General features: G+C 36.1%; 1 pseudogene; it reads right to left on the bottom strand.

The window, feature by feature from the left end:
* Window positions 1-21383: 21383 nt before the first annotated feature.
* LOC144299466 (large ribosomal subunit protein uL1 pseudogene) lies at window positions 21384-22042 on the bottom strand (annotated as a pseudogene).
* Window positions 22043-22669: the final 627 nt, after the last annotated feature.

Genomic DNA, 22669 nt, shown 5'->3' on the forward strand with positions numbered 1-22669 from the left:
AGGTGAGAGAGAACGAGAGAGAGGCAGAGACATAGGCAGAAGCAGGCTCCATGAAGGAAGCCTGATGTGGGACTGGATCCCAGGACTCCAGGATCACACCGTGAGCCAAAGGCAGATGCTGAACTGCTGAGCCACCCAGGCGTCTCTATATAACATGTGTTAATCGACTTTGTGTTATCCTTCCTTACCTTTTCTTACCTTATTTCAGTAAAGCTTCAATTCAACAACAGTAGGCTACTTGTAGTTAAGTTTTGGGGAGTCAAGAGTCATAGGTGGATGGGGTGAGTGCCATAACCCCTATGTCGTCCGAGGATGCCCTGTAGATATACAGCTTCCACCTTCCCTCCCTTTTCCCTGAGATGCACCAATTTCCTCTGCATTTGGGTGTTTTCATGGCTGCCCCCTCCTTGTCACTGCCCTATCTCCTGTCCTTGGATTAGGATGGCCTGCGAAACATGTGTCCGAAAGTATCCTAAGACTCATGCGAATTAGGATATGTGATCTATTGGAAATAAAATGGTACCTTATGGTCTTGCTCCTTCTAGTACAACATCTGTTCTATCATGCCAAGATAAGATTTCAGCAGGTGCTTACTTTGCTTTTGAGCATAATGAATGATGGCTTTTCTGCTAACAGAATTTTGAAGGCCATTAATTTTATCTGTGCCCCCCTTTCAAACTTTCCTCAATATTAAGTTTGTACCTTTCCCTATAATCACAACTCCATATGCACCTGAATCACTGTATTCCTCCCATCACATTTATTCGGGCTCAGCCTCCTCTTCCATTTCCCAGGAGACACACTGACAAAGTACAAAGCTTTAATTTTATTTTTTTTCTTGATGGGAAAATTATGATATGATGGATAACTTACATCCTCCTTTCAGCCAGCATTAAATCGTGGACCTGAATGCTATAGCAGTTTGGAGGCCTCTCTTGTCTAGACTCTATAGTATATATAGACTTTGTTTAGAAAAAATAAGTTTAAACAAAAGACATCAAGTACAAAAATGTGATTTCATTCTATAAAATACATGCACTGTATCTCACTAGAAAAAGTTGATTAGGACTTCACATCCTCTCCTTATTTAAAAAAAATATTTTAAGGCTCCTAGAGTATGGGTCAAAAATATTAAGTCAGAGGCACTGTACTTTTCCACAAACTTGGGTGTTAGCTTCTCAGTCTCAAGGCAGCTGGTGAAAAATAAGATTGAACAAACATGCTTCTTTCTTTTCTGTTATAATTCCCCTAAAATGATAATAATAGTGAATACGGATATAAACCTCTAGTCAAGGAGAGATGAGAAGACCAGCAGGATGAGGTAATACAGAAATACGTTTCTAGAAAGAAAGACCAGAAACAGTAACAGTAACCAGAGAAATTGGCCTGAAAAATGTGTCTTTGAGTTTGTAAGATAGATATACTCCAGATGGAGCAGGTGCATCTGACAAAAACCCAGGAGCTTTAGTTATTCAAAGTTTATTTTTAGATGCTCAAGAAAGTGAGACTGAGTAGAGACACAAAGCATGTTGCTGCTCTACATGCAGAAGCTGACCAGCACCTTTTCCTCACCAGCATCTAGATTTCTGCAGAGATGGAATAATGTGAGAGAAAAATTCTACTGAGGACAACATGAATATTTCTGGAACTGGGGGACAGTCCCTGGAGACACACATGGAGGCCAGGCCCCCACAGGGTCAACTCCACCAAGAAGGGCAGACTCCCAAGCCAAGGCTGTCCAGTGAGCAGAGAATGGGGGGAAAACCGTAGGAAGCATCCTCAAGGAGATTCAACCCATAAAACAACAACAGCATGTTAATGAAAAAAGAACAAAAAGCAAACAAAAAAAAACCTTTCTCTAGAAAATTTATAGAAATTATAAAATAAACAGTACTTTAAAATAAATGGAGGGGCACATGGGGCTGGATACTCAGCATGGAGTCTGCATGAGGTTCTCTCTTTCCCTCACACATGCTCTCCTCTCTCTAAATAAATACATAATAAATAAAATTCTTTAAAAAATAACGGGAAACAAATGTTGACAAAATTGTGGAAATGAGAGAAATAAATGTAAAACCGAGATGATCTCAGCACACCATCTAGGGTAGGAGCTAATATATAGATCCTCATTCTCATTTCTGTCTCTTTCAACTTTCAGGACTGGAATGTGTGTTCTTCAATCAGTGATCTACTTTGTATCAACTACATAGATACTCACATCAAATATCCCCAAGAAACCACATTATTAAACACTTCTCTTCTAAAAATATTATATATATATATATATATATATATATATGTATAACACATACATACCCAATATACAAATGCATTTGCTATATGGAAAATATTTTATATACAAATTTTCTTATAATTCTGTATATATTTTTGCAAAAATACATATTTTATAAATTTCAAAATATTTATAATTATTGTTTGCAATATGCAATTGTGAGCATCTCATTAAAGGCAAATTAATCAGGCATAACAGGTGGTGAATGTTGTGTGTGTTTTGCGGTCTGTTGGACTGGAAGTCTTCTCCTCCACACACTCCTGTAGTCCATGAAGCTTTGCTGCTCTTAGTTCTCTAATCCTCCTGAAAAGGGGCATTCCTGTATATATAAGATGCAAACAAACGTGTGTGTATACACATCTACAAACATATGTATTTATACGTTTTATTCGAAACAATAATCTTGAAGACCTATGCCATGAAGATAGATGTGAACTGCTCATTAAATGCTAATTCACTTCTAAGGCCCTACTGAGAACTATGCGGAAGAGAGGAATGAAGGAAAAGACGACAATGAAACGACTACAAAGCTCCAGTGCTCTGGAAGTGTTGTGTGAGCTTCTTCCATGTGTACATGTCTACAGAACTCATCTGTGTGACACTCAACCATAGAATAAGAATTTCCACTTTTAAAATATCAAATTTTAATTATCTGAATGTGACTAAAGGACATAACCAAGGTAAGGAGTTTTCTTAATATTTTCCCACAAAATTATGGTAACTTCTGAAAATAAGTATTTCTGATATTAAAAAGGAAGCGAGACTGAGATACTGACCAAGCTATTTTTGTTTTTCTTTTCTTGTTTTAAATATTTTATTTATTTATTCATCAGAGACAGAGAGAGGCAGAGACATAGGCAGAGGGAGAAGCAGACTCCATGTAGGGAGCTGGATGTGGGACTTGATCCCGGGTCTCCAGGGTCACGCCCTGAGCCAAGGGCAGATGCTCAACTGCTGAGCCACCCAGGCATCCCAGACTAAGATATTTTTGGACTCAGGTTCATATTTCACACGTCAATACTGATGGGAAGGCATGAAAATTGAGAAGATTGCCTGTTATAATTCTCCCCAACTTCCCATCTCTTACCTTCTAATCTGTTTGGAAATTCATCATTATTTCTACTTTGTCAAATTTGGAACATTTAAGTTGTTCTCTAATGAGATTTCTCCTAAAAATTTAAGGTTATTCATGTACTACCAGTCATTTTATTCACATTCAGTTTGAACAACCTGAAGTGGATTGCATTTCATTTTAAGCAGTATTTTTCCCTTCAGAAGGGCACATGAATGCAGAGTTTTATAAAAATCTTATTAATTCTCTTTCAATTATGAAATGTAATATGCACAGAAAAATACTGAAATCATGAAGTATAATAAATGAATAAAGTCAATATCCTTATAACCATGTCAAAAAATAGGTCATAACACTAACTCCAGACTTCCTTCTCTTTCCTTTTTTATCCACTATAGTGACAAGAATGATAACAATTTATTGATTTTTAAAAAATATTCTGCAATTTAAATATGTAGCCCTAAGACAGTATATATTTTTCTGTTTTAGAATTGTATACAGATTGACTCAAACTATCTTGTTTTGTGTCTTGTTTCTTTCACTGAAACATATAATTGACAGACTTAATCCATGTTGTTTTGTGAAGTGGTAATTTGTTTCCATTGCTGTTCAGTATTCTATTATATGACTCATCCACTCTATTTTTGATGAAAATTTTTGCTGATTGCAATTTTTACCGTGCACAGCTCTGCTGTGAACATTCTTCTATACCCATCCTGGCGTCCTGGTTGGGTTATACACATGCGTTGCTTTCACTTAACTAGATAATGACAAAAGGCTCACCAGGGTCCTCATACAAGGTTACACACCACAGGGAAGTGTCCAAGAGACACTCTCACTCCACATCCTTGATTTTCCTGGTCACAAATGAAATTGAATAACTTTTCAATTCATTCATTGGGTATTTGGATTTTTTTCTATGTAAAGTGCCGCTTTTCCTCTTGGTAATCTCTTTCTCTTTCTCTTAATGGTTTATTTCTTCTGTTCAAAAAACAACAATTAGTTGGCTAATTCCTTCTTATCTTTTTAGATTTCCAACATAGAAAGATTTTGTTTTCTGTTATTTGTTTTTTTTTTTTTTTTTTTTGAGAGAGAGAGTGTGAGCAAGCAGAGTGAGGAGGGGCAGAGAGAGAATCTCAAGCAGACACCCTGCTGTATGTGGGGCCTAATGTGGGGCTTGATCTCAGGATCCTGAGATACAACCTGAACCAAAATTGAGAGTCAGACACTTTTTTTTAATAATAAATTTATTTTTATTGGTGTTCAATTTGCCAACATACAGCATAACACCCAGTGTTCATCCCGTCAAGTGCCCCCCTCAGTGCCCGCCACCCATTCACTCACACCCCCGCCCTCCTCCCTTTCCATCACCCCTAGTTCGTTTCCCAGAGTTAGGAGTCTTTATGTTCTGTCTCCCTTTCTGATATTTCCCACACATTTCTTCTCCCTTCCCTTATATTCCCTTTCACTATTATTTATATTCCCCAAATGAATGAGAACATACAATGTTTGTCCTTCTCCGATTGACTTACTTCAGTCAGCATAATACCCTCCAGTTCCATCCACATGGAAGCAAATGGTGGGTATTTGTCGTTTCTAATGGCTGAGGAATATTCCATTGTATACATAGACCACATCTTCTTTATCCATTCATCTTCCGATGGACACCAAGGCTCCTTCCACAGTTTGGCTATTGTGGACATTAAGAAAATTATTCACCATGACCAAATAGGATTTATCCCCAGAACACAAGGCTGGTTCAACACTCGTAAAACAATCAATGTGATTCATCATATCAGCAAGAGAAAAACCAAGAACCATATGATCCTCTCATTAGATGCAGAGAAAGCATTTGACAAAATACAGCATCCATTCCTGATCAAAACTCTTCAGAGTGTAGGGATAGAGGGAATATTCCTCGACATCTTAAAAGCCATCTACGAAAAGCCCACCGCAAATATCATTCTCAATGGGGAAGCACTGGGAGCCTTTCCCCTCAGATCAGGAACAAGACAGGGATGTCCACTCTCACCACTGCTGTTCGACATAGTACTGGAAGTCCTAGCCTCAGCAATCAGACAACAAAAAGACATTAAAGGCATTCAAATTGGCAAAGAAGTCGTCAAACTCTCCCTCTTCGCCGATGACATGATACTCTACATAGAAAACCCAAAAGCCTCCACCCCAAGATTGCTAGGCTCATACAGCAATTTGGCAGTGTGGCAGGATACACAATCAATGCCCAGAAGTCAGTGGCATTTCTAGACACTAACAATGGAACTGAAGAAAGAGAAATTAAGGAGTCAATCCCATTTACAATTGCACCCAAAAGCATAAGATACCTAGGAAAAAACCTCACCAAATACGTAAAGGATCTATACCCTCAAAACTATAGAACACTTCTGAAAGAAATTGAGGAAGACACAAAGAGATGGAAAAATATTCCATGCTCATGGATTGGCAGAATTAATATTGTGAAAATGTCAATGTTACCCAGGACAATTTACATGTTTAATGCAATCCCTATTAAAATACCATGGACTTTCTTCAGAGAGTTAGAACAAATTATTTTAAGATTTGTGTGGAATCAGAAAAGACCCCGAATAGCCAGGGGAATTTTAAAAAAGAAAACCATATCTGGAGGCATCACAATGCCAGATTTCAGGTTGTACTACAAAGCTGTGGTCATCAAGACAGTGTGGTCCTGGCACAAAAACAGACACATAGATCAATGGAACAGAATAGAGAACCCAGAAGTGGACCCTGAACTTTATGGTCAACTAATATTCGATAAAGGAGAGTCAGACTCTTAACCAACTGAACCACCAGGCAGCCCTAAATAAATTTTTTTGAATTAATATGTAAGGGGTAATTATTGTCATGACAAGGATGATCTAAACAACTTTCAGTACTCTTTTTTTGCTCTCTGGAAACTTTTAGAATCTTCTCTTAAGCTAAATGTTCTGAAATTTCACAATGATTTGCCATAGCACAAGGTTCTGTGCAGGGCATTTGGTGTAATCTCTCATTCTAAAGGGTCATATCCTTGGATTCTAATACAGTTGATCCATATTATGTGCATATCCCATATTTAAAAATAAGTTTAGTCACTGAAATTTATTTGTACTTTCCAAATCAATACTCGGGCACTTTGTGGTTATTCACGGACATTCACAGAATAGCAGAAACTTGAGTTACTGGGCACAAACATTCCCAGTCAAACAAAGCAAAGCTCTCATGCTGTAAAAAAGTGTCCTTTTCTCACTTTATTTATTGCCACATCTTTTTTACTTTTACTTGGTGATTTAACTGTTCAAAAAGTCTCCTAAGTCTAATGTTCAAGTGTTGTGTGATGTTTCTAAATACAAAGCTGTGATATCTGTGGTTTATGGAAAAAAATGCATGTGTTAGATAAGCTTCATTGATGCATGAGTTACAGTGTTGTTGGTGAGGAGTTCAACGTTAATGAGTCAATAAGCTCCATTCAAAAAGAAAAAAAAGAAAAAAGAAATCCACCGATCAATGAGACCATTCCAGAAAGTCTGAAAATAACATCTATACTGCATGATGAAGCTACAGAAAAGAAGAGAAGGTATGAATAAGTTTGTGAATTCATGAGGTAATGACCCATTTTTTTAAAAAAGCATAGTGGATGGCATTATTGTGAAGCTGAAAGCAAAGAAAATTATAGTCACATTATCCCGAATCAGGAAAACGTTAGACTCTTCTCAGAGAGTGCTGGCTGACTTGGACATTTCAAAACGTAATGCAACATGAAAAATGTGAAACCCACAGGTGAGGCAAGTTCTGCAACCCAAAAGACAGTGGAGAAATCTTTAAAATGCCTGCTAAGTGCTATTCAGGGAAAGGGTTTTATGGAAGAATAGGCTTTCAACAATGAAGAAACGAACATAAATGGTGTTTTAGTCGATAAAATCATCATGACTAGAGGCTTGTAAGCACTTAAGCCTGTATTCCCCCAAGGAGCCCAAGTCCAGCACTCACCGACCTTCTAGAACATTACTATGGGGCACCATGAGAATCAACGACATGCATGGTAGAAGTTCCAGCTAAAACTAAGCTTTACAATTCCTATTCCAGGTTGAGCAAGATATAATATCAACTTATAACTAATGCTATTAATTAGAAAAAAACACAGCAAAGAAATAACAAGTATGCAAGATTTATAGAAGAGATCTTTATGAGATCCAATTCAGCAAAGACTGACTTAAACAAGGTTGTACACAAAACAGAGATCAAGAGAGGAGGACAGAACTTGTTTGTCAAGAGACCACAGAGAGTCTATGATGTCGGAAAGCATCTTGGGTATTTCAGGAGTCTATACGGTGATCGGTGTCAACAATCCAGTACTCATGAATCTGTTCCTGACTCAAACTTGTCCATGCACCTTGTGCGCAGGAGGCGAAGCTGCCTTGCACTGTTGAGTTTGGGGACAGCTTGCATCCATGAGAGCTGGGTAAGAGGTTTCTTGAGACCATGGTGGTGGGGAGGGGTCTTGAAACAATCCAGAGGTGTATGCTTAGTGACTGAGAAGGTGCTATCAGGACCTGGTACACTCAGTTACCCAGTAGATTTCTAATCAGTGGGTAAACAGGAAGCAGAGATAAAGAAGGCAAATTAGTGATTGATTGAGCATAAGGTTAAGAGGTGTATAAAATATAATTAAGTAGGGAACAAAACTGAACATGGAGCTAAGTTAATAATGCAACTAATAACAACTATAGTCGTGCTGGTGCTTTAAAAACAGGTCCAGGAACCAAGAGTCCAGCTTCAAATCCATAATCATAATTCATCGGAATCAATACAGGGAAAGATCAATGACTAGCTCGTTATCCTGGTGGCATGTGTGAATTGTCGTGTTTGCTGTCAATGTAGCAGCCTATAGCCAGGGAATATTTCTGCTGCCTCTTACTGAGGAAAAACAATCTGAGTCCATTGAGAAAGGGGTAAGATGTACGTTAAGAGTATCTGAGAGAAAATTGGGGAGAGTTAGCCCAAGGAGCCTTTGGCAGCACACAAAGGGCATCCTAACATCTGAGCACATGGCATGCTGTGTATCTAACATTTTTTTTCTTAAGATGTTAGACCTAGAAGCAATGTTTGAAAAGTTACAAAGAGAAAAACTTCAACTAACTGTTGCAGTAATGTTAAACTTACGCATTCATCCAATAACAAAAGTGGATGCACCCAGGTAGTCTGTATTCCCTTCATTGACATAATTAATCAGATACAGAGCAGTGCTTTGTCAGGGAGGCGTGGGGGGAATCTTCCTTTGGGCACAAGGACGTACCAAAGGATGTTCAAGTTCCTCCTAGTGCTAATTCTCCACAACGGTGTATATTACACTCATTATGAAATGTACTAGTACAAGGAAGTAAATAAATAATTAGGTAATAATGTGAGTGAGCAGAAAAAAATGTCAATTAGGTAAATCTGACCTTTACTAAAACTCACTTGCTTTATATAAATAATTTGCCATGGAATTGTGCTACATTATTTGGAATAAAGATACAACTCTTCTTTTAAATATGGTTCAGTAGAGAACTATAAAGCACAACAGCATTGAATGGTGTATAGCAACAGTAGCCACAGGGGCAATTGGTAGAAAGAAAGGATGGATGCCCAGGATTAATTAAATTACAAATGCAATCACCTCAGGGGAAACTAAACACGGGCTACAGAACAAATAGTCATTCATCAACAATTGTATTTAATTAGTTATTCTAGAAGTTTAAGAGATTGGCCCTCTGGAGTTAAACAGAACTAAATTCATATACTGGTGCCACCATTTCTGGTTTTGTATCCTAATCTCTAAGAGTGACAACATGTTGGTTTCCTCATTTGTAAAAACAAATAAATAGTAATAATAACATCTCATTGAGTTTCTATAAAGATCATATTAGACAATTAATGTAAAAGACTTAGTTTAATACCAAGAAAAGAGTATAACCACCAAAAATGTTAGTAATAATAGTAACATCAATAATAGCACCACCATCATCCTAACAGGTTGGGGATAACAGAGATGATTTTGTTGAAGAGAAAGCATAAGAGTAGGTTCTTAAGAAAGGCTAAGCATCAGATATGAAATGGTAGTCAGGGAATATTCCTGGGGACCAGCATACTATGGGGGAAAAACTCATAGATAGTATGTAAGACAAGACATGGTTTGACTGCTAATCTGATGACCAGTTCTACGAAAGTAAAGTTAATAAAAACCCCAGTTTTCCCATTGGTCAGATTTATAAAAAAAAAAAAAAAAAAAGATTTAACGTCTTCGCTGACTCCTCTCATTCTCTAATACTCCACAGTTGTTAAATCAGTAAGGCTTTTCTGCTTACCTTTATTTTTTTTAATTTTAATCTAAAATATATTTTTAAAACTTGGACTACTTGTCATCATCACCATGACCACCACCATTGTCATGAGAGAAATCATTTCCCACTTTATGTGATGTTTTTAAATAAACTAGGCTATGAAAAAGAAACTTATCCAAAACTTACAAATCACAAAGAAGTTCAGCAGGTCCGTTCAATGTCATAGAGGATCATTGTTTAACAAGCATATAAGGAATATTTAGTTTGACCAAGATGGCCTTAGGTTCCTGTCAGCTTGACTGAACACTAGGCTGGCTCCTTCCAGAGTTTGGGCTCCTGACCCCTTTCCATAGAGCATTTACTGCAGAAAAGCTGTCATTGTAAATTCCTTCTCAGTCTGTTTTGTGATGTATGTAAAAGGTTTTTAAAGCCTCTAGCCAGTTTTATGACCCAGGAATATTTTTCTCAAGGTCCTAGGAGCCATTCTTTTGGAATATAAATTTAAGGAAGATAGAGCCTCTTTCTCCCAGTCTCTGTGAGAGGGTAGCAGTGGAACTTCAATGGGTGACAATTAGCAAAAACATTTGAAAACTCAGGGATGACAGACTACATTGATCAATCTCCACACTAACATCTTCCAGTATTTTTCCACTCAATCAGCTCAGAATTAAAACTCTTCTACTTTTTTTTCTCAGTGGTGCTAAGTGCAGACGTTAGCTCTGGCTCTCTACCTTACTGCAATAGCCTTGAATAAAACTTTCCCTGCCTATATAACTTGGGTGCAGATTTTGCTTTGCCATCCTCCAAGATTTTGTACCTGTCTTTGATTTTATTATATTTTGTTACAGTTCAGACACCATAATATATATTAACTTGTGGATTTCCCTAAACCTAATAAAGGCATCTACCAAAATCCTGGAGCTAATATTATACTTAATGATGAAATACTGAAATTTTGTTCCTAGTAACAGGAATAAAACAAGGATGTCTGCTCTGACCACTTCTATAAAATGGTACTGAAGGTTTTAGCCAGTGCAATAGGACAAGAAAAAAAAAAACTAAAAAGTCATCAAAGTTAGAAAGATATAAAATTGTCTATATTCAAAGATGACACAGTTATAATTCTAGAATATCCTGAGAATCTAGGAATTAAGTATTGGAACTGAGAGTCAGTTTAGTAGGGTCTTAGGATTCAAGATCTGTATTCTAAAATTAACAGCATTTTATCCAGTAATAACAGACAAGTAAAAATTTTATTTTTTTAATTTTTTTGAAAATTTATTTATTTATTCATGATAGAGAGAGAGGGGCAGAGACACAGGCAGAGGGAGAAGCAGGCTTCATGCTGGAAGCCCAACTCGGAACTTGATCCTGGGACTCCAGGATCACTCCTCAGGCCAAAGGCAGGCGCTAAACCGCTGAGCCACCCAGGGATCCCCACAAGTAGAAATTTTAAAATATCACTTATAATAGTGCTAAACATACCCAATACTTAGGGGGAAATTTTCCACAAGATGTGAAAGACCTATACATTGAAAACTCCCAAACTTTGCTATGAGGAACTTAAGATGACCTGAATAAATGGAGATAAATACCATGTTCATGGGACAAAAAATCAATATTATCAAGAAAGCACTTCTCTCCAAATTGACCAATAGCTTCAATGCAATCCCAATAAATATTACACCAGGCTTTTTTCTTTCTTTTTTTCACAGATGTTGACAAATGTATTCTAAATTTATAACATAAATGCAAAGACCCTAGAATGCCATATAACTCTGTCATCTTTATCCCTCAATATTTCCTTCCCCTGTCTCTTCCATCCTTTCTTCTGTTTTGTCTTCCCATCTTTTCTTTCTGTAATTTCCATGTGACATATGTTAAATAATCTCATATTATCTTACATGTGTCCATTCTCCTTATTCTCTCATACTTGTAAAATATTTATTTCTCTTTTACATCTTTTATTTTTTTAATTTTTTTTAATTTTTTAATAAAATAATTTTTATTGGTGTTCAATTTACCAACATACAGAATAACACCCAGTGCTCATCCCGTCAAGTGTCCCCCTCAGTGCCCTTCACCCACTCACCCCCACCCCCCACCCTCCTCCCCTTCACCACCCCCAGTTCGTTTCCCAGAGTTAGGAGTCTTTATGTTCTGTCTCTCTTTCTGATATTTCCCACACATTTCTTCTCCCTTCCCCTATATTCCCTTTCACTATTATTTATATTCCCCAAATGAATGAGAACATACACTGTTTGTCCTCCGATTGACTTATTTCACTCAGCATAATACCCTCCAGTTCCATCCACGTTGAAGCAAATGGTGGGTATTTGTCGTTTCTAATGGCTGAGGAATATTCCATTGTATACATAGACCACAGCTTCTTTATCCATTCATCTTCCGATGGACACCGAGGCTCCTTCTACAGTTTGGCTATTGTGGACATTGCTGCTATAAACATCGGGGTGCAGGTGTCCCAGCTTTTCTCTTTTACATCTTTTAGTAATGACATACAGAGAGAGCTCATAAAACTCAATTTGTGCATAGGAATGAAATATAAACCTATTCATCTCTGAGAACATAAAACCAAAAGTATAAAAAACAGAGGGTAGATGTTATAACATGATAAAACCAGTGGTGGAATTGTAAGGGCAATGATCCACAACTTATCCAATGAGGAATTATAACAGCCACAGTGGAGGGTATTGGTGAGAAGAACAAAGTACCTAATTGCAATATTTGGAGTTACTGAAATAATCAATAAGAAGAAAGAATAATTTGAAAGCATTCAAGCAGGGGTCCTTTTTCCATGTTTGAAAAAAAAGCAAAATTAACAATATACCTCAAAAATAAAGGGAGTAAATGGGGGGAGCGTCAGAGTGAGAAACCCTATTTCTCACAGCTAGAATCTATACAAAATGCCAATATTCTTAAATAACTATAGAAGAGTATCATTGAGGTACCTGGTGGCTCAGTTGGTTAAGTGTCCAACTCTTGATTTCAGCTCAGGTTATGATCTCAGGCTCATGGGATGGAGTCCCACTTTGGGCTCTGTGCTGAGCAAGGAGTCTGCTTGAGATTCTCTCCCTCTGTCCCTCCCCTTGCTCTCTCTCTCTTTCTTAAATAATTAATAAATAAATATATTTTACAGATCATTAGCATTATAGAATTAATCACAAGAACTAAAAACAAACTATTGAAAGTTTTATTTATTTTATGGGAGGCTCATTTTTGGACAAAATATTAGATAAATATGTTTAATATTTAACAAATATTTTAATTATTTTAATATTTAATAAATTTTAATATTTAATGAATATTCCAACATGTATTTCTGTATCATAATTTATATCATTATGTTAATATACTGGTTCAATTTTAAGAACTGAACTGAAATAATTTATATCTATTTTTCAATGAACCAATTTTGGTATTATGCATACTTGAATAAAAGAAAAAAAAATAAAAGAAAAATATGGTTTTCAAAAAAATAAAATACAGTATTCCAATAGGAAGTAAATATAATTCAAAAAATAATACTGTTTTAAAAAATCAGTCATAAGTAATATTCAGAAAGTCAGGCAAATATATATATACAATAATGTTCCTTCCTCTAATAAATAAAAAAGTAAATGTTCACCAATGAAGAAATTGTTAAATATATTATGAAATACTATGCAGCTGTTTAAAGTCATGCTTTTGAAAAACTTTAGATTACATTAGAAAAAAATGACTCTGGTAGCAGGTTAAAAATTACTGCCAAAATTTATATACACATAATACCTTAGTTAATACTTATTTTCTCAAAATATTCCAAAGAACAGGAAGCATACCTGAACATAATAAAAGGCATATGTGAAAAACGCACAGCTAACCTCATACTCTGTAGTGAAAAGCTAAGAGCTTTTTCTCTAAGATCAGAAGGAAGAAAAGGATGTTTACTCTTACTACTTTTATTCAACATAATCCTAGCCACAGCAACCAGACAAGAAAAAGAAATAAAAGACATCCAAATTAGTAAGGAAGAAGTTAAACTGTCACTATTTGCAGATGACATGATACTTTCTATATTTGCATACATAGAAAAACCTCAAGACTCCACCAAAAACTATTAGAAGTAATAAATGAATTCAGTAAAGTTGCAGCATACAAAATTAACATATACAAATTGGCTGTGTTTCTTTTCACCAAAGACAAAGCAGCAGAAAGTAAATTAAAAAACAAACCAACAGAAAACAATTCCATTAACAACTGCACCACAAAGAATGAAATAATTAGGAATAACTCAACCATGGAAGTGAAAGATGTTTACTCCTGAAAACTATACAATTTTGTTGAATAAAATTGAAGACAATAAAAATTTAAAAAACATGCCATGCTAGATTAAAGAACTAATACTGTTAAAATGTCCATACTACCCAAAGCATTCTACAGATTCAATGTCATCCTTATCAAAATACCACAGCATTTTTCGCAGAACTAGAACAAATAATACTAAAACATGTATGAAATCACAAAACACCTAAACAGACAAAACTATCTTGAAAAACAACAAAAAAGCTGAAGGCATCACAAATCCCAGATTTCAAGGTATACTATAAAGCTATGGTAACCAAAACAGTATGATATTGACACAAAAACAGACATTGATCAAAGTGAGGACCCAGAAATAAACCCACACCTTCATGGTCAATTAATTTATGACAAAGCAGGTAAGAATATGCAATGGTGAAAGGGCAACCTCTTCAAAAAAATGAAGTTGGGATAACTGGACCGCTATCCCAAGCATACACAGCTTTCTCAAACCATATACAAAATAAATTCAAAGTGGATTAAAGACCTAAATGTGAGACCTGAAGTCATAAAACTTCAAGCAGAAAATATGGGTAGTAATCTCTTTAACATCAATAATAGAAATATTTTTCTAGATATGTCTCCTTATGCAAGGGAAATCAAAGCAAAAACAAACTACTAGGACTATCTCAAAATGAAAAGCTTTTACACAGCAAGGGAAACCATCATCAAAACAAAAAGACATCTTACTGCATGGGAGAAGATATTTGCAAATGATATATCTGATAAAGGGTTAACATGCAAAATAGGTAAAGAATTTACACATCTCAATACAAAAAAAAAACAAAAAAAAACAAAAAAAAACCAAATAGTCCAATTAAAAATGGGCATAGAACCTGAATAGACTTTTTTTTCCAAAGAAGACGTCAAGATGGCCACCAGACACACGAAAAGATGTTCAACATTAGTCATCGTTAGGAAAATGCAAATCAAAATCTTACACCTGTCAGAATGTCTAGTATCGAAAAGATAAGCAATAGCAAGTGTTGGTGAGAATGTGAAGAAAAAAAAAGGAACCCTGCTGCACTGTTAGTAGGAATGCAAATTGGTACAGCCACTGTGGAAAACAAGTATGGAGGTTCTGCAAAAAATTAAAAATAGAATTAACATGCGATCCAGTAATTCCACTACTTGGATTTACCCAAAGAAAATGAAAACACTAATTTGAAAAGATATATTCACACCTGTTTATTGCAGCATTATTTATAATAGCCAAAATGTAGAAGCAACCCAAGGGTTCAAAAATAGATGAATGGATCAAGACCTGGCATATATAAAATGTTACTCGGGCATAAGAAAAAATGAGATCTTGCCATTTGTAACAACATGGATGGAGCTAGAGTGTAGTATGCTAAGTGAAATAAGTCAGACAAAGACAAATATCACTTGATTTCACTTAAATGTGGAATCTAAAAAAACAAAACGCGTGAAGGAACACATGAATAAGCCAAAGGGAGAAACAGACCCATAAATATAGAGAACAAAGAGATGGTTGCCAGAGCAGAAGCAGGGGATGGATGAAAGGGATGGAAGGGAGGGGGGAACAGGCTTTCAGTTACGAGAAGAATGAGTCACAGGGTTGAATGGTACAGTACCAGGAACATTGTCCATGCATTGTAATAGCCTTGTGTGGTGACAAATGGTAGCTACCCTTGTGAGCATAGCATAATGTATAGACCTGTCAAGACCCTATGTTGTACACCTGAAGCTAATGTAACATTGTGTGTCAATTATACTTCAATTTAGAAATAGGGGGAAAGGGGAGGAGGGCGGGGGGTGGGGGAGAATGGGTGATGGGCACTGAGGGGGGCACTTGACGGGATGAGCATTGGGTGTTATTCTGTATGTTGGTAAATTGAACACCAATAAAAAATAAATTTATTAAAAAAAAGAAATAGGGGGAAAAATGAATCCCAAGGGAAAAAAATGTATGTACGTAAATAACACCAATAACACACATACCTTTGACTGGATACAATCTTGCAAACAGCTATGTTAGGTGGTAAGAATACATGTGATTCTCATTTTAATCATGATGGCTTTCTATAATTCTAAATTTGTATATGATGATCATGTTATGGTTTTATAGGAAAAATAATAAAAAATACTGTGAGTGGTGTCTAGAGCTCACCATGATGCCACAAATCAGTCAGCATTTCTCATCAACAGGCCAAGATGCTATTGATCCCTCATCCTGCCAACTGCCTAACTCAATTTGGTATCGCTGGGTGCTTTATGTATGCACTTTATTCACAAGACAGTGGTTAATTTTCTCAGTGAACTCTGTGTCCTTGATGTTTCTCAAGTTCTAAATTGCAAAAGAGCTTGTGAATTAGACAAGAACTAGTTCTCTGCTGTCCTGACACTATGATGCAGACTTTGAATTAAATTCAGAAGAAGCTATGAAGCATGGGTAACAATGACCTTTTTAAAATATTGATATAGAAATTGAGTTTTGTCCAACAATTGAGCTGAGAAGAAGCCAAGGAGATTTGGCAGTTAGGGAGTAAGAATGTTATTTTTTATATACATAAATATAATTCTTAGAGAAAAAAGGAAAATGAGACATTCAAATAGAAAGGCTAAGTAACAGACAGCCATATATAATTTTTTAAATATTTTGTGGCCTCGATATTTCAGGTGAACCTTTAGTTTGGACTTAATTCTGTATTCTGTAGATTATTACTTTAGAGACTCTGCAATCTAGGATCTTGTGTGTGTGTGTGTGTGTGTGTGTGTGTTGTTTCAGTTCCAACCCATGGTGGACTGATACTTTTAAAAATATAACAAAGTATTTTTTTAAGGTTTTATTTATTTTCATGAGAGACACAGAGAGAGAGGCAGAGACATAGGCAGAAGGAGAAGCAAGGATCTGGATGTGGAACTTGATCCCAGACACTGGAATCATGTCCTGAGCTGAAAGCAGATGCTCAACCGCTGAGCCACCCAGGCGTCCCAAAATATAATAAAGTATTAGGAAAATGACCTCATGCATATGTATAATGACAATGGTAATTTCAGTAACAGTTTCCAAGTGCCTACTCTCACTTTCTAAACTCATCATGTGAGCCAGTGACAAACAGTTCACATCTCATGGTGGTCCATGACCAGCCCTCCAGAAGTACTACTCTCAAACACTCTGGACATTCTTCCTTGCACAAATTAATATACATCCCACTATTAATCTGTGTATTGAGTTTTAAAATGGTAAATTCAAAGACTACATGCATTTAAAAAACAATCCATTTGTGTCTGATACTAATCCCCAGTTTTCAAAATCCTATATAAATACCTTCACTTGAATTGAAAGTATCACTAGCTGTGGATTAAGACATAAATAATGCATATACAGAGAAATACCTTCTCTGGATAAGTATTAGCAAATTATCATTCTCTGTAGTGTCCATACATGATAACATAAAAACTAAATAATAGTTTTCCTTTATGATACATAGAGTCTTGTTCTCAGGCAATAAAAACAGGTAACCCTTTTAAAAACTTAAATGTAGGGATGCCTGAGTGGCTCACTGGTTGAGTATCTGCCTTTGGCCCAGGGTGTGATCCTGGAGTCCCGGGATCGAGTCCCACATTGGGTTCTCTCTCTGCCTGTGTCTCTGCCTCTCTCTTTGTGTCTCTCATGAATAAATAAATAAAACCTTTAAAAAATAAAATATAAATAAATAAATAAATAAAGACTTACATGTTTCCCATGAGTGCCTAAAATCTGTATACCTCCTAGGCCTCTATCTAACTCCTATCTATCTATCTATCTATCTATCTATCTATCTATCTATCTATTTATCTATCTATCTATTTATCATCTATCTATATCTATTTCTATTATCTATCATCATCTGTTTCTATTATTTATCTTTCTATCATCTATCTATATTTATATCTATGCTTCTATGTTTCTATCTACCTATGCATCTATTATCTATCATCTATCTATGTATCAATCATCTCTCATCTCTCTATCCATGTTTCTATTTTTACCACATGCACACAGTGTATACGCATTCGTATGTCTCTAGAGGATGAATTACTTCTAAAAGAAGTGCCACAGTATGTAGCACTAAAAACATGATATTTGGAGTTGGTTCTCTCCTGTGTGACCATGAGCTGGTAATTTGACCATGTTGAACTTTAATAAAATTATTATAATTCTCAAGGACAAGGCATGATTAATGGAATGAAATATACACATCCTAAGCATAGTGTTTGGCACAAGAAAACATTCAATAAGTGACAACTGCTATTACTATTATTAATACATTCACTGATTACCAGTGACTAAGCTTGCTCCAATTCAGAAATAAATATCACAGTGCCATGGACACTGAATAAATGGATAACATATGGATACAAATAATGTCTGGGATGTTCTTACAGCACAATCTCAATATAATCCCTTCAGTTAAAATATCTAAGGTTCTAAAGTATTCTTGGGAAAGGGTTGATGCCAAGTCAAGTTTCTATATAGATAAGATGAGTCTGGTCATATTATTATATTAGAAAATAAAGAACCACTCAAAAAAGTAATAGGGATGTGCCCACGGACGTAGCAGAGATGCTCCCTAGAATAAAAATAAAATGCCACCAAGAACATTATTAGGTCAAAAACTGGACTATAAATAACACATTTGATAAAACTGTTATATCAAAGATAAATGTGCTTCAGTTGATAACTACGAGAGTACTCTTATTCTTAAGAACCACCCAATGACATATCCAGGGAGGGGATATAATTTTCACGAATGATTCAGAAAAATAAGAGTATTGTGAATACGACACTTATAAGCTAGTTCTGGTTGTAAGAGCATAGGAAGGGCCATTCCTCCCTCCTGTCAGCCAGGAAAATCTTAGGTCTTTAGAGCCACTCACATTCCTTTGTGTACAACTGGGTTCAAATCCACAACAACACACTGAATTCTCACGCTTTGAGTCTTTCTAATCACCTTTCTACTCTCTCCGACTTCTGACTTTTAGAGGGCTCACGTGATCATATAAGATCTACCAGGGTAAGGTCTGTATCTCAAGGTTAAAGGACTTAGGACTTTAATTACAGCTGCAAAATCTCTTCATAGCAGCAGCACCTATATTAACGTTTGATCGAATGACCAAGAAACAGGAACCTGGGAGCTGAAAGGAGGGATTTTTAGAATTCTGCTTACTATAGACAGAGACAGAAATATGATGATAAATTACAATAGATTGATAAATAATGATAGAGCAAAAATCATAAAGCAAAATCAGTAAAATATTAATAAGTGCATCTGGTAAAGTGGATAAGAATGTTTCTGTACTACACTTAGAATCTCCTTTTAAGTTTGAAATTATTTTCAAATAAAAACAATCTCAAAAGCTATTTAGAATTTTATAGTCATCAATATCATCAATAATATGTCCTAAACTATCTTTTCTACTTTTAGTGACAGTTACTTCTGTGAGTTATTTGTAAATGCCCAGGAGAAAACTCATGCTCTCCTGTCACCCTATTTTCCTCATATTCTTTTCAGGTTGTGGTGGTTGATGTATTCCTAACACAAATCATCATCATCATCATCATCATCATCATCACCTCTGGGTGGAGAGGAACATAAGAAATAGTAAAGTCATCAAAATTCTATTTTAACACTGTGGGAGATCAAAACATAGAAAGGTATACTTAGTTTATCCATGTGCCATAATATTCTTGATGTGTAAAAAATGGGATTCTTTTCCTACTGAATAATTTTGGCTGGTAATCCAAACCAAAAACTACTGATTTCAAAGCATAGCTCTGCTCCAAATACAGTTGTGGCTGAGAAGGAGCGATACCCAGCACCTCATTAGCCCATTATCCATTTTTATCCTAAAAGACAAACAACTTGAGATTCATTATGAAATATCTTTAAACTCAGCCATCTATCTAAAGTGTGCTGTCCATGCCCTTCCTCTCCTGTGGCTGAATACGTCTGTGTTTTCATAAGAGGAGGGGATTCTCCTCGTACCCCTTTCACTGTCATAGACAGGAAGACAGGCACCTCAACTTTGAGCATGATTGTGCACATGAGAGAGGTCACAGGTGGACTAGACATTGCTCAATTAGGGAGATAGATCGAGATTTGGAGCACGCTGAATTTTGAGGGACATGGGACAAAAATGTGTGACATTGTAAATGGTTTATCGTAGAAGACTCAAGTGACCTTTCCCCTTGAACCAGTTCTCACCCCTCAGAACCCTACAAAGTATGTGCGATAGGGTGAGGTGACTCCAGTAGGACTCCACAGTGTGTCAACAGTCATGAAAAAGTCAGGCCTAGAACTTGGTGGGAGGCTGAATCAGAGACTGCCTATGGGAAAGATTCAACTTTGGGGGACGCTGAGACCAGCAAGGAAATGGGTGCCCAGAGAAATTTAATGGTAAAAATAGCACTAGAACTCAGAGTTTATGATTCTGATTTCCATACAGTTTCTAATAAAGTTTTAATCTAGATAACAAATATTTTTTAAATCTTTAAAAAATTAGACTACCCATTAAAATTCAAAATCAAACCAAGCAAAACAAAGCAAAATTTCCTTCTAAGATAGTATGATTATATCAATTAAAGTTTGAAAACATTTTTTTTGTAAAACAAAGGAATTTTGGTGGAAAGACAAAATGAACTATTTTTTTCTTTTTTTTTTTACTTTTTTTTTCTTACATTTTGTGAGCCATGGCTCATTTAGCCATGGCTAAATGTTTGCTTCTTTTTAAAGAAAAACTAAAACCCAGAAATGAATTTTCAGATGGAATTTTAAATAAAAAGATTGTTTGAATTTGGTTTGCGCAAGCTGTTTTGTAATGAAATCACAAAATAAAACCCAACATTATTGAAATGTGCCTAAGCTATTAAAACACAACAAAGTTGATGTGTGAAGATGTTAAATTGTGTTAGGTGGAAGATAAAACATCTTTTCAGATTTATAACAATAAGTATATTTAAGAAGTACATTATTAATTCAAGAATGGAAAACTTGTTTAAAGCTGCCTATCAGAAGAGTCTAAAGCAAATAGACTGATATTTTTAGGGTAGTTTTTCAATTTTTTACAAGTTATCTTTTTGGAAGGTCTCCAGTATTCTAATTTGTAGAAGTTTTCCCACTGTGCAGAATAATTTAAGAATTGAAATATATCAAGCAATTTGTTTTAGAAAATGAAATTATGTTAAACATTATATTAACAAATTAAAAGACAGTTTCTTATGGAACATTATTTTCCAAACATTTTTAGCAATGGAATATTTCTTCATTTCTTCATTTTTTTTTTTTTTTTTTTTTTTTTTTTTTTTACGGTAGCACTAGGATTTATTAAACCGGTAGTGAAGGCACTGGGGTTTGCCCATGGTGCTCTTGATGTACAAAGCCCGGACGTTCTGCCAATTCTTCTTGAGCAAGGACACCAGGAAATTGACAGCTAAATGGATGTTGTACATGAGCTCATCTTCCGTCATCTTCACGTGGCCAACACCACTGCCAGACATAGCACCTTCTTCATCTGGAATTTGATGGTGGACTTCAATTCCTCCACTTTGGCCACCATGTTCTCATTGTAGGTCAGCAAGGAAGGGAACTTGCCAGCTTTATTCAGGCCTGGACCCAGGATTCATGGGATCTGCTTGATCAGAGATTCTGAAGCCAAAAAGGCATCATACTTCTTGGCCAACTTCTTGACTAGTTTTTTATTCTTGTTGAGTTTCTTCAGCGCTTCAATGTCCATGTGGGGAATGTCCACTGCCTTGGCCTCATCACAGTGCTGCTGGTCCTCCAAAACATACACGGAGAACTTGGGGCGGGGGGTGGACTTAAGCCTGATGGTGCCCGAGAAGCGTTTGTCCTTCTGAGGGTCATAGTTCTTCAGGCCGATCTGCAGCTCCACCGTCTCCAGAAACTTCTGGTGCTTGCACTGGTTCCCATGCAGGACCTCGTACAGGGTGTTGCAGGAGACTTTGTTTCTCATGGCTCGCTTACATTTTCCTCAAATTTGTGAGGTATAACATTAGATGCAGACAAGTCCTCAAATCATATGCACAGTCCATGTATCTCCAGAATGGATAGGGGAGTGAGATCAGAAATAAGACAATCACCAGCACGGGGGACCTCCCCCTGCTGTGTTCAGTTACTACGTCTCCAAGGATAGTATCCTGACTCCTAACACCATAAACTAGACTTGGAACTTTATGTGAATGAAAGTATGAAATTAATTTGTGTACAGTTCCCCAATCTATATAATCTACCCCCAAAATACCATTTCTTCTAGACGTAACTATATATACAATATGTCCTATATATTCAATGCTTTGTTGTTGTCTAAGATCTGTCTTCAAATGTTAGACAAAGTATTTGCTTCCCAAATCTATTTTATTTAGATGACTCCATTGAGAGGACACATTGTTCTGTGGGTCTCTAATACTTTTCCTCCCGTGTTCACAGGACCAGACCACCTCCTGCCCAAATCGGGACAATCCAAGCATTAGACACCCAACTCTACTTCCCATTACAACCCTATTCATCAAGACTGTTTTAGTCATTTTCTTTATTTCACAACATTATTTTAGGTATTATCCCTTCCAAAAACTAGTATTTG

Source organism: Canis aureus, chromosome 27 (genome assembly GCF_053574225.1).
Source record: "Canis aureus isolate CA01 chromosome 27, VMU_Caureus_v.1.0, whole genome shotgun sequence".
Classification (NCBI taxonomy): Eukaryota; Metazoa; Chordata; class Mammalia; order Carnivora; family Canidae; genus Canis; species Canis aureus.